Source organism: Crocodylus porosus, unplaced genomic scaffold (genome assembly GCF_001723895.1).
Source record: "Crocodylus porosus isolate Cpor-Errol unplaced genomic scaffold, CroPor_comp1, whole genome shotgun sequence".
Taxonomy (NCBI): domain Eukaryota; kingdom Metazoa; phylum Chordata; order Crocodylia; family Crocodylidae; genus Crocodylus; species Crocodylus porosus.
In genome coordinates, this window is record NW_017728886.1 from 45,985,772 (window position 1) to 45,998,144 (window position 12,373).

At 48.4% G+C, this 12,373-nt stretch overlaps 1 long non-coding RNA gene across 2 annotated transcripts in view; it reads left to right on the top strand.

Moving 5' to 3' along the window:
* Positions 1-11,457, top strand: part of LOC109309127 — a 15,049-nt gene extending 3,592 nt beyond the window's left edge. Inside the window, exons 1-2 of one of the 2 annotated variants that reach the window (XR_002100794.1) lie at positions 6,351-6,384; positions 11,173-11,457. This is a non-coding gene — a long non-coding RNA (uncharacterized LOC109309127). Of the gene's footprint in view, positions 1-6,350; positions 6,385-11,172 lie in introns of those variants that run through there. The other variant, XR_002100796.1, reaches the window with a different exon arrangement.
* The last annotated feature ends 916 nt before the right edge of the window (positions 11,458-12,373 follow it).

Consider the following 12,373-nt stretch of genomic DNA (forward strand, 5'->3'; position numbering starts at 1 on the left):
CCAGAGACCCCAGTAGGGAGCAGACCCTGCAAGGGGAGGTGGCCATGCTCCTGGGCCCCAGAGCCCAAAAAAGGGACAGGCAGCCCCCGCAAGCAAGAGCCAGGGGCTCCGTCTGCGTGGAGCCCGGAACCATGGGCTCCATCTGGATGGCCATCTCTAAGATGCCGAATGGGGGGCCGCAGACCCCGAGGGGAACCTCGGGGTGCAGCGCGTGCCATCCGTGCCATGCCTCTGGTAGGCTGGCTACAGCTGGGGCTGACTACTCTGGGGGGTTTGCAGGCAGGGTCTCGTGCCCTCCCACGCCCTCTCCTGCGCGAACTCCGTGCTAACTTGAGCACCTGTTTACGCAGCCTGTTCGTGTGGCTCCCTGGGGGGCTGGGCCAAGTAGGGGCCTGGGCGGGGGCTTGACCCAGCCCAGCTCCACGCAGCTGCCTCCTCCCATTAACTAAATGTGGCTAAATTTGATACCTGTATTTGCATCAACTTTAGTCATGATTATGGAAATTTACTGTGCAGTAAGGATGTGCATGTGTAGACACTTGCTCATACTGTGCAATAAATTAAGCTAAGGCCCAGCAAAGCACTTCATGTAGATGCAGCCAGTCTGTTTTCCAAAGGTATATAAATTTCCATTTCAGGACCAGGACTGTGAGGTCAGACATGAAACAACTGTTCCATGAGAAATATTCTCTCACTGGTGATTAGGAGTTTCTGTTCCTTTGTCACTTTTTAGAGAATTAGTTTTGGAGTATGGAGATTGTTAAACTCAAGACTACTGCTAAATCAGAAGCAACATAGCTGTATTGCCCTAATTAGCACTGTTGAGTAATAGGTCCATCCAAAGCACTGATAAGTTTAACCTTATTCTTGTTTTTTGTTTTCAATTTTCCTTTGTTTCCTCCTTTTTCTATTCTGAAGAGTAGCTGGTTCATATAAGTGTATGGCTATCCATTGAGATTAATTCTTGTACTTAAATAACTGTTACCATTGGTAACAGATTGAATCTGAGTTTCAGTAGGCTGCACAGTTTATGCTGTTGATTTATCAATGTTGTATTTTAATACTAATGTGAGACAGCATCCAGCATCTGAGTGGTCTCATTAGTGATGATTTTAATGCATTTGGGATACCTAAGCAACCAAGGCAGCTTACACATATCTAGTTATTAATATACTTTAGTCTTGTTCATATCTGTGCCTAAATCTACATACATGTAAGCAGCTGCATTCAGATGCAGTCAATTCCTGAGGAAAACCTTATTATGGCCATGGGTTTGCTCCCAGATTAAGGCTTACCGCTTGACTTCTGGTTGGGTTCATCTGTGTCTGATTGCGCTGCAGCCAGTTGAGCTATAGGATACAAGTCTCAGGTGAAACTGGGCTGCCCAGTGCCCTACCAGCCTCCAGTTTTTCCTGACTTTTTGGCTGTTTTCAAACCCTGTCTCATTGCTCCTGTCCTGATTCCTGTGCTTGGTTAGTCATCAGCAGGGATCCTGGTGTGACAGGAGTGCCTCTTCTGAAGTCCTTCTATTGGTGACCCGGCTCTCCTGTTATGGGCCAACTGCCTGCCTTCTCTCCTGCCATGCCTTCATCTTTATTGATTAATGGATGTAATTAAGCGCAAGGCTGCCCATTTTCTGCCCCGCTGCTAGGGGGCGCTATCTGCAGCTCCTTTTCCTCCCCTACACCGCAGCCCAAGCCTCGCAGATGATACTGATGAGGTTTGATCTGCAGCCTTGTTGTAATTTGGCCTTCCCCTTGTCCTCCCTGGGCTTTCCACAGCCCTATCTCGCTCTGCGCCTTCCTGGCGCTCAGGCTGTCTGCGGCCCTGTCTGGCACTGCGACTTCACTCGTGCTCACCGACCCCTCTCTCAGGGGCTTCCCGACGCCCCCTCTCTCTGGGGCTGGGGTTTCCCACGCTGCTGCGGGTACCCTACGAGGCCTCTTCCATCCCCTAATAGCCTCACCGAAACCACCAGTAAAAGCAAACACAAGCACAAAGTCCCTAGGCTATAATAAAAATCCAAGCCGCCCAGCTAAAACGTCATTCAATCCCTCCCAGGGAATACTCCATCCCATAACAGCATCAGGAGCTGCTCGTGCAGTCAGGCCTCTTTTTCTTTTCTCAATCAGGCAGAGCTCCTTCCCCTTGGCTACCAGCAGGGAACTACTCTCCTGGCCTCAGGCATGGGTTTATGTGGGAGCCAGGCCCTGCCCCTTCTGGTCAGCTGAACAGGTGCAGGTGTGGCCAATTCCCTCCTTAACCAGTTGTCCTGGCAACTGGCACCTGGGTTCCTGCCTCTCCTCTGAGAGTAACAGGCACCTTAGTGTCCTACTACACACCTTCCCCCCTTAAGGCCCTCACTCACCTGGGTGGGTCCTCACATTTGCGGGTACCGCCTTGGTCCTGGGCTTCTCTCGGCCTTTCTTTGGTCACCCAATAACTCCAGAGGCGGAGGTTTTCAGGTGTCTCCTACTCGCCTTTTCCCCAAGGTCACACCATGTGGGATTTGCTGGGAGTTACCCTGCCACAGGTAATCCCCCCCACATTAGCCAGCCTTGGTAGGGTGCGACTTAGGCCAGTCTTTTCTCTACACTTTTAAATGATTGTGAGGATGGCCCTGGGCATGGCATATTCTTCTGACCAAGACGGCAGGCGCATTACCATAGTTGTTGGGAGTCTGTCTCTCTACCACCCCTCTGTCCTTCTCTGATTGCCATTTGTAAGATCTTGAACTTTCTTCTCCTGCCGCCCAACCGGCTGACCCTGACTGGAAGGTTCCAAACTTGCAGGGGTCACCCTGCCTCTTAGTAACAGGGTTAGGGTTCTTTGTTACGACTTGTTTTCTCTGATCAAAAAAAATCACAAATTCTCTAACAAAACCCCCACAAATTCTCTCAAACCCTCCCAAATCCATTATTAAACTTAAAAGCCCTGCTGGTGCCCCTCACTGCCCCCCACAACAGCCCCCACAACCTACTGATTTCTTGCCCTCCACCCACAGCTCCTGCCCCCACCCATGCCGGAAGGGCCCCCAGGTCCCAGGGCTATAGGTCCAGGGACCCAAGTCTCTAGCTTCCTGCCCCCAACAGCAGGCATCTGCAGCAGAAGCAACCTGGAGCCAGCTCCTGGCTCCCCCACAACCCTGCCAGTGACCTGCAACCTTCCAGCCCTGCCAGAGGCAGCTGAGCTGAGTAGCGCCCTGGGTGACTGACAGCCTCAGGCCCTTTCCCCTCCCACCTCTTCCCACTCTGAGCAGGACTGGGGGTTTCCCACCCTGTTTGCAAACAGGTCTTGCAGGCTGGAGCTAAACCAGCTTGCAGAGTTCTTTGCAAAAGCAGGCAATCTGTGAGTTTCTCTGCTAAAAGGAGAAATCCACATTTCCTCTGATAAAAAGGGGAAATCCATGGCTTTCTCTGGTTTTCCATGGGAAATGGAAAACCTGGATCCCTGGTCATCAGCTTTTTAGTTCTTTTTTTGCCTGTCAGCAACTCCTGCCCATCCCTCTTGACCTTAGCTTCTGGTTCTTGATTTCAAGTCTTTTCTTCATTTCTTTTGCTGCTTTTCAGCTCTGCTTTCTAGTTTTATGACCACTAGGCTAGACTGTCTGCGCCTTTGTATCTGTCCCGGGGAGACGACTAGTAAACGGGGCTTACCTACAGAACTTGAGGAGAAACACACAACGACGCCGAAAGGATCCACGCGGCGCATCAGCCAAGTGTTTATGCAGGTGCGTCCAACCAGTGATGTCAGGGCAGGATGCCAGCCGGGGAAGTTAAAAGAGGCAGCTGCAGCGGCGGAAGAGGCGGAGAGCCCCAGGACCTGGCAATTGGAAGCTCCACCGGTGGGAGGGGTGGAGAGCCCCAGGACCAGGCAATTGGAAGCTCCACCGGCAGGATGGCCGGAGAGACCCAGGGAGGAGCAGCTGCCGGCTCCTCAAAGGAAAAAAGTGGCAGCATCGGCTGACAGCATGGCCCCGTGGAAGCAGAGGCTGACAGCTTGGCTGGAGACTGCGCCAGACCAAAGACGAGTAGGGAGCACAGCCACGGAGGGACCAATGGGGCATGAACCCGAAGATAGCGTGACCCACAGGTGGAGTGCCGGGGCTGTGATGCAGGGACGCAGTGACTCCAAGGGGGAAGAAGACCCAGGAGAGCTCGGAGAGAGAGTAACCGGGGCGGGATCGCCGCTGAACCACAGGGGTAGGAAACTGGAGGGGTCCAACGGAAACTAGGGACCAGGGGCTGCCCAAAAGGACCAGAGAGGTCCAGATAGGATCCTCAGCTAACGAAGGGGCCAGGTAGCAAGGTCTAAGTTTGGTTACGGCATTTTGTTTGGTCCTATATCAGATGTTCTAGCTGGGATAGCTGAGGGAGTGTTTCATACAAATAGGGTCTAGGGGCTGTGAGTAGTCCTAGCCTGTGCTGTGACCTTATACTGGGTCAAACAGGGAAAAGGAAAGTGGGAATATCACCCCACCATTGCAGAATCAGACCCACAGAAGAAGGATGCACTTGAGGGGGTGTGAGGACGGGGTGCAGGGGTGGCGGAGCCCCGGGATGTGACTGCCGAGTGACCTGGGCCATGGAGCGCACCGCAACCCGGCCTTGACACTGAAAAATATCAAGTCGTGGCAGGCGAGAACGAGGTCGGAGCCTCGAGGGAAAGAGAGCTGCCCCGATACCAAAGCGGTCCCAAGAGGATAGTGACATCTGCCTACAGGACTAGAACTACCCGAGAAAGGGAGATTGCAACCTGGCGGTCACAGTATCCAACAAATGTTTTGTTTGCATGTTGTTTTCAAGTGCTCTTTGTTCACACTAGAATCAAAAGAGAGTTGATTTATGGATTTTTAGCTTTTTTCCAATTTTTGACTTGATCATTTTGGGCAATGTAAGTGTCAAGTGGATAAAGTTAAAAAAAAATTAAGATTTACAGCTTCCAGATGCAATGAACTCTGGCTAGCCATGTGCTTGTAAAATTTGGCAGTTATCACACACATCTGATATTCTGACAATAATAGTGTTTATACTGGGTGTGTTTCTCTGCTAGGAAAATCTGTAGATTTGTATGGTCAATATTCTTTAGGTAGATGTGATTATCTTTTATTAGGCCAACTAAATAGATAAAAAAATGTTCTTTGCAAGTTTTTGGGCACAAACACCCTTCCTCAAGCATAGGGAGAGTCTGCTGGTGTTTTGTACTTTCCTGGGTAGAATAGAAGCCAATATGCAAAATGCAGGTCTGTGAAAATGCAAATGTGTAGCTTGAGGATCAGAGGGAATGGGAGACAAGAGGTGTGAGACAGGAAAGTGGGGGAAGGGGAGAAGGGGAAATATAGACCTGGTGATAGAATGTAGCTGGCAAAATGCAGATAGGTTACCTGGGGTTATCAGATGGAGGACACTGAGGCGAATACCCTTACACACACAGACACCCTAGTCAGCAAGCTGACTATGCATCAGAGAATGAATATCCACTCTCCAGGCCGGGGGTCCTGGCAGTCATCGAAGGACAGAGATGGGAGAGTACACCCCTCCCCTTTGGGGCCCAGGAATGTGGACACCCCCCCTCCCACAATCAAGGGTGAAGGCTGAAGACCCTCCTCTCCCAAACCCACCTCCCCTATAGGACCTGCTTCCCCAGCAACTCATGCTCCCGCTCTGAAACAGGTAAGGCTGATCCCTTGGTGGTCAGTCCCATGAAGGCCGCTCTCCAGTGGAGCCTCCAGCTCCTCTCGATGGCCTGATGCCCTACACTGGGCACCCCAAGCTGTCCCACAGGAGCCAAACCTTTACTAGCTCCAGTTCCCCAGCCTCACACCAGGGGTCCTTCCCTTTCCCAGGCCCTGCTCTGTGCATCAGGGCTCTTTTAGTTTAATGCAGAGCCACACTGCAGGGCTTTAGTTACTTGGTCTAGAGCTGGGGCTAACTTGACCAGCCTTGAGCTGCTTCCAGGGCTGGCTCTCCATGCTCCGATCCATTCACCACCTACCCAGCTGCTTGCTGGATTCGCAGGCTCAAGCCACCTTGAGCGGATCCTAGAGTCTGATGACCGTGTGCCAATCCACGAACCGTCAAGGCTCAGGCAGGGTCCCGAGGATGGCTGTTTCTGGAGCTCCTCTCTCCTGGCCGTCCCTCACCATGTCTCTCTGTCCCCAGAGTGCCGAGCACACTCTCCTTTTGTACGCTTCAGGGGCTCCACCCTAAAGTTCCCCAGACTTGGCAGGGTGCAGTCTCAAACCAGGTCCAGGCTGTTCCTTGTCCCCTCCCTTCAGGGCAAAGATGTGGCCTTGCTTACCCTGGCTTGCTTCTGATTGGCAGATGGGCTCCACCAATTGGAATTGCAGAATCTCGAGCCCAGGACTCATGCAGAGCTCAAAAGGTAAGTCTGCTACACATCCTTCCCTGCAACCTATACAGAAAATCCTCAAACAATTGCAACTCATACTAGAAGAAGACACAGTTCTTAAAGAGATCTTTCCAGAACCACCCATCTTAGTCTTTAAACAAACACTGAAACTCAGCAGCCTCATCACCAGAAGCAAACTTCCTATGGCCCAAACAGTGGCGATACATAGAGGGTGCACGGGGGTGCATATGCACCCCCTGAGAGCGCTGGTACAACCCCTGTCAGGCTGCATTCCCTGTTTAAGCACTGACCGGGGGGCAGGCAGGAGCACCAGTGCCCACCCTGTGCGCACCACCTGGGAAGCCCAGCAAAAGCAGCCACACTGTTTCTGGAAGTGGCTGTGGGACTTCTGGAAGCAATGTGGCCACTTTTTGGTGAGTGAGATAGGCCACGGTCAGCACGATTGCCTGCAGGGAGACGCCCCTGACCCCTGGTCAGTGAGATCAGCTGCCGGGGGACACCCCCCCAGTGGCATTGGGGGGTGCACATGCCCCCTGACTTAAGAGGCACCAGTTGCGCATGGACCCAAAGCACACTGCATGGATCCAGACCATGCTGGGACAAGAAATGTAAAACCTGCTAGCACATCTCCACCACTCCCACATTAACTACACCCCACAACAGAACTATCAGCATTCTATTGGCCCCGAAGATTGTTCTCGTTATTTAAATAATTATTTCTACGCCTTTAGTTGAAATTGGTTCAATGCATATAGGAGGTTTTTTACACATGTATAGTGAGACTGTTCCAGAAGGCATGACCTTTATACCTTCTAACTCAGGCTGACGTTCTGAGCATGCGTTTTGATCAGAAACCATGCGGTCACTTCTAGTTCAGCATAATTGACAGGTGATATTCCATGAAGAGGGATGTGTGGAACATCATAGTGTCATGTGCAAAAGTATAGTAGTGTGTGTGCTATATGCTAATTGAAGGGCATTATCCTTTTGACAGAAATGTCTACGTGATATGCACAATTCAGCATGTAGTGAAAAGATGAGTGCCATGTACATCCTTATTATTATTGGCTACTTATCCTGAGATAAAATGTATGTATGAAGGAGGCTTTTTTGTGGGGTAGGATTGTTCTGGTTGGGTACTGGTCTTTGGGTAGTTCTCCAGTGCATCTAGTATGTGATGCTGCTGCTGAAGATGCCTTTTGCTGATTCTCAAAGCTGTCTGTGGGTTCTTCCAGCCTCACTCTTCTATAGTAAGATAGGTAATGTATAGCCCTGTGTGTATCTAATCTCACTCATGTTCTCTGTGTTATTGTTTTGGCTGTGATAATTGTACATAGTTGTTTGTGTTATAATAAACCATTTAATTAATTTAATTTTAATTTTTGTGTCTCTGTGTATCAATCCCTATATACCAGGCTGGGCCACCTGCCTCAGCAGTATTTGAGTCATCCTGGGCCACTCATGTTCCCTTTCCGATCACTGTAATCTTTTTATCTGGAACCACTTTTCGGCCCTTGCAACTCTGTCTTGGCTTCAATTCCTGGATCTTACATCTGCACCTCCAGAAATGTAATATGTCTCATCCAGTGCAATAAATACCCTGATGGAAAATATGTACAAGAAACCAGACTTTACTCTACCATTATCACCTTTTTTTAATCTGTTGTGAATAATGTGCATCTCCCAGTCTGGTATTCCATCTCCAATACTAGGGTTACTGCTTACTAAAGTACCTAATATAGTTATCATATATAACTACGACAATCTTGTTTGCAATAGCTTCCTGAACTACAACACTTACCCCTTGCTATTTATGCATTCAGAAACCAGAAATAGATGGGGACCAAATTAGGACATGTTTCTCACTAATCACAGATTAGGAAGCCTGTTATATCAAGTCTCTCTATTATCCTGAATATTGCTGAGAGTCATAGTCCAATGTAGGAGGACATTAACAACCTTGCACCCAGGGATGACAAATGTCCCACCTGCAGCTTTCCAATACTGAACCGACTGCCCATCAACCAATAGCATTCTGTGATTGTAAGCTTTCAGTGGATGATCATCATGCTTTCTTCCACTATCAAAGCAGCACTCATCTTGGCATCTCTGCACAATAGGGCTGGGGTGAGCTGTGCACTGTAATGTTAGGAGTGAGGCCTTCCATATCAAAACTCTGAGCCACTGCATCACTATGTTTTACATTTTTGTAGTAGGCTTACCTTTCAGAGCTTGGGTTGAATCCCAGGCTTGAGATCCTGCTGTTTTGATTGGTGGAGTCCATCCACCAATCAGGAGGCAGCAAGAGAAATAACATCAAGCCCCTTTTTCTGAGGGGAGGAGGAAAAGAGCTCTCCCAGACCTGATTGAAGACTGGAAACTGTCAGGTACGGAAGACTTCAGGGGCGGATCCCAGGAGCGTATAAAAGGAGTTGCGTGCCCAGCATAAGATGAGATGCGTCAAGGACTGAAGAGCAGGGTTTAGAAGAGCTGAGGAGAGCTGCTCAGCAGGGCAAAGCAGTAGCCCAGGAAGAGCCCCTGAAGACTTCTATCAGAGGGGAGCAGGGGACAGCTCCAGTGGTTAGGTTCTCGATGCGCAGCATGGCATCCAGACCCTGGGAGCTGCATGAAGTGGCTCCGGTCTGCAACCTCTGGTGTGTGGCTAGAGACATGGTGCACAGGCTGGTGCATGGAGCAGGATCTTTGGAGCCCCTGGGATGGCTCAGGTCCTCAACCCCCAGGACGACACTGGGAGATCGGTGCAGGAGGCACTGCACAGAAGGTGAGACACCTTGGGAGCCGCTTGAGGTAGCTTGGGTCTACAGCTGCTGACTCGAGGCAGCATCTCAGTGCAGAATTCACAGCCCAGAGGGTCCAGGAACAGACCAAGCCCTGGTGCTGCACAAGGCTGTCCAGGCCTCCAACGCCTAGCACAAGGCGAAGCATCCACTACACACAGCGGTGCCTATGGCCCTAAGCCAGGACAGCGGCAGCAGAGACAGGCAGCAGGAAAACCCAGCAGGGACACAGCAGGACTGCAGAGCAGTAGTAAGTTACCCTGGAGAGAGGGTCCCCACAAGGGAGGCCCCCCCCCCAAAACTATATATATAGGGTTTATTGTTTTGTAAACTTGTACATATATATAATCTATGTCCTTACATTTTAATGGTTTTGTTGTGATAATAAATCTATATATAGTTAAGTAATTGATTGACTGGACCTGACTCTATAAGGGACGGAGGTGGCCACTGGGCTGTCATGTCCCTCCACAGCACACTGCCCTGCCAATAACTCCCTTAATTGGAGAGGGAAGTACAAACCCGTGTACACCCGGGCTACATTTTATAAACCCAGAAGTGCCTCTCCACAGTGTACAGCTGGCCTGTAGCATCTGGCAGCTGGCATTCATTTATCATGTGCGTTATTCCTTCCTCAGCAGCTGTGGTACTTAGTTCTGCCTCTGTAGAACAGACATGAGGCTGCCCTGACCCATGTGGCATCAACGCTTCTGACAGCAAGGAGGTAAAGGCATTTAAAAAAGAGAAGTGTGAGAAATATAATGGAAGAATAGTGGGGATTTTTTAAAAACCAGCATTGGGAGAGTACCAGGGGATGGAACACAGGTGATGCAAGTCCTGACAGTTCCTTAAAAAGGCTCCTGCTATCCCACAATGCAGTGCAAAATGTCTACAAGATTGTGTTTAAGGCTATCATAAAGGGACAGTGGGATACCTATCACCTCGTAACAATGTAGCATCTCATTGAGTATGATCTAGCAAAATGTTGATGCTGGCAGCTGTGTGCAAGTGGAGCGTTTCATGGTAAAAATATCTAGTGGAGATGTGGTCTAATTTGTACTGACCAGATGGTTACATCTCTGCAAGATGGTGCTGCTGCTTCATCAAACATGCTTCATCAAATATGCAAGAAAAACTCCAGCCTGGGAGAATCAATATTTTTTTAACTTTTGAGATTATTTTCTTACCTGTTCCTTTGATCTTTTCTTGGGTAAATTGGGTTTTTGGTTGTAGCTGTGTTGGTCTAAGGACATAGGCAGGCAAGGTACCTAATTTGTCTAATAAAAGATATCACATCTACTCAAAGAACCTTGCTTGCTTGGTTAATGCACACTTAAAACTGCAGAAACACACTTTTGCTTATGTAGGTTATTTCAGGTTATGCGATGATATATAATGTATTGCCTAAAGCTCTTCTCAACACTGCCCTCCCTATGGCTTCCTTTTCATTGCAGCTGCCAACAATGTATGAATACAAATATACTTGCCTCCTTTCTCCCCTATTCCATTTCTCATCATCTAGTAAGTTGTCTCTTATGATGGTGTTTTTCTGGTTTAGGATTTAATCAAAATTTTTGCTGATCAATGTTTAGTGAGGTGATCCTTTAAATTACCCACTAAGAATTTAATTCTGTTATGTGTTTTATTTTTCTGTATTGGCACAGAAACCTCAGAATTGCTTTTCCATATTTTGCTTTCTTATTTTTTTTATAGAGTAAATACTACTAGTGTATAGATCTGTCGATACATGATACCAGAATCTGAAGCTGAAGATCAGTTATACAGTTGTCAGTTTTGCTATGACTTAAATCTGATGTTCAAACTTCCACAGACTTAATTAAGAGAACTAGGGTAAGACCCTTCTTTGAGATGGTCAGTACTGAGCCCAGGGAAAGATTCTAGATCATATTAAAATCACAAATAAACTCCTCTGCTGCAAAATTCCAGTTTATACTACCAGAAGAATGTTGTTTTTTCACATACTCAATTCTGAATTTTACAGAAATTGCACCGTGCTGATTATGTCTTCAGTGTGGTTAGGTCAAAATCAGGACTAGAAAAATGCCTCCTTGATCAGCCTTAAACAAGAAGATTGGGGCTCCACCTTGTGGACATAGAATAAATATCATGGGAAGATATTTAAATTAGTGGATGCGATGAAGATTTCATTTGTAGCATTTCCTGTAATTTTTTGTTAGTCTAAGGAAAAAAACAAAATTAGCCTACGATCATATTTGTTTGTATAGAGTTGTTTTATCTGTTTTGAATAAAATAGCCTGAAAATTAATTTGCCTGATTTCTGGCTGATTTTCAAGTATAGCAAAAGAATTAATACTGAAACTCTGTGTCTTAATTACTCTTCCAGATGGTATGAACATGGAATAATCATATCTCTGAGCTAGAAACACAGAAGGACTTAAGCACCAAAGCCCAAGAGTATGATCCTCAGAACTCCTCCTATATTGCCACTCAAGTCTGGAAGCACCTAAAATTCCTAGACACTTCAGTTTCTTATCTTGAGGTTTGACCCTTAGTCTTGACAAAGCTGAGCAGGTAAGCTCAAATTCATACTTAAACCCTATGATACACAGAATAGGCATTTCTTGACCTACCTTGCCTACATGATTTGTTCTGGTCAGCAGTCTCGGAGCAAAAGCTTCTCAAGTCAGAAAATGAAAAAGCAGGCAAAAGCCTGACTCCCTGGCTTAGTGTTTAGCAGATTTACATGAGTGAAATGAGTCCCAAGTTCTAATCCTTGTTCCATTGAATGTTTTGGTATTTTATTCTACCCAATTGTATAAGGGCCTTGCTGCACATCAGTGGTGCCACATAGGAGGTGCACCAGGGTGCATGTGCACCACCTGAGAGCGTTGGTGCACCCTCTGACAGGCTGCACTCCCCGCTTAGGTGACAGGCAGGGGGGACAGGCGGAAGCGCCGGTGCCCTTACTGTGAGCAGTGGCTGGGGCGTGGGAGCACTGGATGAAGCACCGTGGTCACTTTCAGGAGCTCCCTGGCCACTTCTGGGAGCGCTGCGGCTGCTTTCTGGTCAGAATGACTGGCCCTGGGGGGATTCCACCCCCTCCAGTCCATGAGCTTGGCCATGGGGGAACCCCCCTCCCCCGGTCACTGACTTGTTACTGGGGTGGTACCTGCTCCCTATAAGGTGCCACCAGTTGCCCATGCTGCACATTCAAATTGAAG